Genomic DNA, 4645 nt, shown 5'->3' with positions numbered 1-4645 from the left:
AAACAACATTATATAATGACATTGCGTAGCTGCCTCACACCACTGAACTGAAAATACTGCAAGAGTTGTAGAGCAACCTTGATTTACTATGTATTCACAAAAATATGAAATATTTGAGAAACAAATGAATTCTCATCTCTACCTTCAGATCTGATATGCTTCCAAGCAAGTACAGAAGGCATATTTTCACTTTAAAAAAACCTCCTAACTTGCATTTGACGTCTATATAATTTGCAGAGGTGCTGGAGGCCACAGATGCCACCTAAGACCTCTTGTAGCCACCCCCTAAAACTTTCCCACTTGCCATTAAATAGGAGGCTTCTTCAAAGTCTGTCCTTCCGAAGCCTGCCAAAGGAACCACTGCCGATGAATCAAAACCGCTGCCAGGAGCAGGGAGCCCCTTGCTTCCACTACCAGAGGCACCACATAGTCACCAGGTCCCCTGACACGCCACCAGTGCCGCCACTGGAGGAGCTGAGGCCAGCCCAAGAAAACCTGGAAAGTGGAAAAATGTGTCTTCGGTGCTGGCTTTTGGCTGTCATCCAAAACAGACTTTAAGCTCTGTGAGGGTGGAGACCATGTCTTTCTTACTCATTTTTGCATCCTTAATAGCGTGGTGTATGATATATAGCTAGTACTCAAGAAATCATTGTCGAATGTGTTGATGGACGAATGGATAGACGGATGGATGGATGGATGAACGGATAAATGAATGAATGTCGTTCCCTTCAGGCACTTTATGTTAACATGTTGGCATGAAACAAACAACAAACCCCCAGATGGCTGCAGTCAGGGGAAACATTTGATAGTTTGACACAGGAAATAACTATCAAGCAAATGATTTTTTTTTTTTTTAGTTATAGGAGAAGCATTTTTGATGTCCCACTCAACCTAAAAGTTGTTTTCTTCCTGTCATGGTTAGGGCAGTATGACACATTGAAGAGAGAGGAAAAAAATTCCTGGGTATTCGCAGGCAGCTGTAGAAATCAGAATTTTCCTTGGAGAATGGTTTCTTACACTCCAGTAATGCTTGAATCGGTTCAATAGCAAATAGGAATGGGAATAGCTAGAGCTATATAAATACAGTCTTTATAAGATACCCTCCCTAAAGTTCCGATGCAGAGTACTCTTAGACTCCATTATCTATACACGATTTACCAGCCCTGATAACAGAAAGTCACTACACTAGGGTGGATCAATGGGGAAATGGGGTGGGACTGGGCATAAAACATTATGAAACCAAAATGAGCTTCAGCAAATAGTGTTGGACTAAGACAGAGATTTCTCAGTCTAAGATTTCTTAGATTTCTTAATCTAATAATTGAGATTTTTTTCTTAATTATTTTTAGTTGTAGTTTTCACTGGTAACAGTCAAAATGAATATAGGACAGAAGCAGCTTTATTGAGATCTAACTTACATATCATAAAATTCACCTGTTAACAAGTATATATTTCAGTGATTTTGGTAAATTCATGCAGTTGTACAACTGTCACTGCAATCTAGTTTTAGGACATTTCTATCACCTTCAAAATTTCTGTCATTCCCATTTGTAGTTAATCCCCACTCCCATGCCCAGCCCAGGCAATTACTGTTCTGTTTTTCTGTCTCTGTAGATTTACCATTTCCAGAAATTTCATATAAATAGGAATATGCAAGATATAACCTTTTGTGTCTTTCTTCCTTCACTTTGCATGATGTTTGTGAGATTCACCTATGTTGTGCATATATTAATGATTTCTTTTTATTGCTGAATAGTATTATATAATACCACATTTTAACCAGTTTAAATAACCAGTTTAACCAGTTTAAATAACCAGTTTTAATAACCAGTTTAAATAACCAGTTTTGAATAATAATTTTATGAACATTTTTAGACAAGTCTTTGTGTGAACATATGTTATTTATTTCTCTTGGGTATATACCCAGGAAAGGAATGGTTGGGTCATATGCTAAATTTATGTTTTACTGTTTTAAGACATTGCCAAAGTATTTGCCAAAGTGAACGCATTGTTTTATATTCTCACCAGTAGTAGGTATGCATTCCAGTTTCCCCACACCTCCTATACTTGATAAAGTCAATCTTTTGGATCACAGTCATTTCAAAGAGTTTATAGTGGTATCTCACTGTGATTTTTAATCAGCATTTCCCAAAACAAGAATGTCAAGGATCTTTTTGTGTGTTTATTAGCCATTCAGATAGCTTCTTGGTGAAATGTCTTTCAAATCTTCTGCCCATTTTTCAGTTAGTTGGTTTGTCTTATTATTTGTCTTATTATTATTATTGAATTGTAAGTGTTCTTTTCTTCTGGATACAAGATCTTCATCAGATATATGATTTACAAATATTTTCTCAAAATATTTGGCTTGTCTATTCATTCTTTTAATGGCACCTTTTTTTAATGTATTTATGTTCTTTTTTTTATTCATTTATTTTTGGCTGTGTTGGGTCTTTGTTGCTGCGTGCGGGCTTTCTCTGTTGTGGCGAGCGGGGGCTACCCTTTGTTGCGGTGCACAGGCTTCTCATTGCGGTGGCTTCTCTTGTGGAGCACGGGCTGTAGGCGCGTGGACTTCAGTAGTTGCGGCATGTGGGCTCAGTAGTTGTGGCTCATGGGCTCTAGAGCACAGGCTCAGAAGTTGTGGCACACGGGCTTAGTTGCTCCACGGCATGTGGGATCTTCCCGGACCAGGGCTCAAACCCGTGTCCCCTGCATTGGCAGGCGGATTCTTAACCACTGTGCCACCAGGGAAGTCCTAATGACACCTTTTAAATAGCAAAAGTTTTTAATTTTGATGAAGCCAAATTTATCAATTATTTTCTTTGTGGACTGTGCTTTTGATGTTGCAACCATATTTTTTCTTTTAGTGTTTTTATTTTCTTTGTCCTACTTATTTTCTTGATATTTGATATTTGTTGCATCTGTATTTATGCCTGAGTTCAGCCAAATAGGTATTTCATAACAAAGTGTTTATCTCATTGCGTTCCTCTTTCTTTCATAAAATTACATGTTAAAAGAGCTCCACTGGGTATTTTTAAAGTAAGGTGAATCTGTTTGACAATTTCAATGAATATTATGATGCCTCAAAAGCCAGATAATAATAGTGATTTTATCCAGGGCTAACTGTGTGCCAGGCACTGTTTTAAGCTCTTTGCTGGTATTAACTCATTTAATCCTAATGCTCTCATGTAGTAAGTACTATTATTATCACCACTCTAGAGAAAAGCAAACAGACACACAGAATACTTAAGCAAGTTGCCCAGGAAGTGGCCGTGCTGGCATTCAAGCTCAGGCAATCCAGCTCCAAAGCCAGCAATCTTAACCACCACGCTGCACTTCTTCTAAGCAATTCCCCCTCCAGAATGACTCCCCATATAAGATCTAAGGAATATGTGGTAGGTGTCTAATACAGTGTCAGCCCAGCCCCTCCTATCTGGAAACTGCCTCATCACCCCACAGGGAGGGTTCCTCTTTCTGTTGTGTGAACTTCTCACTGCACCAATCTCTGCCCCTTCCCCCATGCAACCATTGCTGGCCAAGCCAACTGTGAACAATCAGCTCAGCTGAACGTATCATATTCTCACTCTCACTTGAGGCTTAAGATACACTGGAATCAGGAGCCAAGTCAAGTCCCTGAGTGCTCTAGGCTAGGACTTCTACCAGCTGCCACTGCAGCCCCAGGCCTTTCCCTGGCTCCTCCCTTCCTGAGACCTGGCTGTCCCATAATTCCACGGTTCTCTGAGACACCTCCCTAATTCTTCTAATCCATTCCCTTTCTGCTTAAGGTAGCTCAGGTTGGTATCTCCTACTTGCAGCCAACAGATCATCACCACCCCAGGCAGCCGTGACTGAGGCCCACTCCCAGGGTCCCATCGCTATGTGGGTTTCAGGACCCCTACCCAGACCTGCTGGCCTCATGGAGCACTGGTGACACTTGCTTGTCAGGTATGTCTTCCCTGAGATAGTCTTTCTAGGCTTTCCAGGAGACAACGAGTTTATCTGATAAACTAAACTGTGCTAATGAGAGACAGAGAGAGAGAGCTGGAAGAATCTCTGCCTGCTTCTGACTCCCAGGTAGCATGTGTATACTGAAACAGGGGCTTTCTGAAGATAATGGCACTTTTGTTTTCCAAACTGAGTGGCTTTAATAGTGGCCACTGCAGGTCAGAAAAGAGGAGGAGGAATATTTCTGGGCAGTAGGGGCTTTATTGTGCCCTCTGTTTCACCTCCTCTGAGGAGCAGCTTCTCCCTCTTAGCAGAGGGTGGGTTGGTGAGCAAAGAGCCACCATTACAATCGTCCAGGGACAGCAGCAGTCTCCAGAAGGTGATTTCAGAACCTGAGCAGCTCCAAAAGTGACACTAGCGCCAGTGACAGTAACAAGTGGCAAGAAGTTCTGGTTTGGGGAGTGTGGTTTGAGAGAAAGGACACAGCCTGGAGTCAAATCAACCTACTTTCAAATTCCAGTTCACTGCTCACACAGGTAACTTCTGAGCCTGTTTCCTCATCTTTAAAATGCAATGATGATAGCGGCAATGTTGAAGCGTTGAGGATTCGTTTACAAAAAGCCTGGCACACTGTCTCCTCTGTATTATTCAGGTTTACCCTTTTCCAAAAGCAGTAACTCCACGGCTTTTTCCACTGTTTCTC

Source organism: Lagenorhynchus albirostris, chromosome 11 (assembly GCF_949774975.1).
Source record: "Lagenorhynchus albirostris chromosome 11, mLagAlb1.1, whole genome shotgun sequence".
In the NCBI taxonomy this organism is placed as follows: Eukaryota; Metazoa; Chordata; class Mammalia; order Artiodactyla; family Delphinidae; genus Lagenorhynchus; species Lagenorhynchus albirostris.
The sequence above is the reverse complement of the archived record's forward strand: the minus strand, read 5'-3'. Positions refer to the sequence as shown.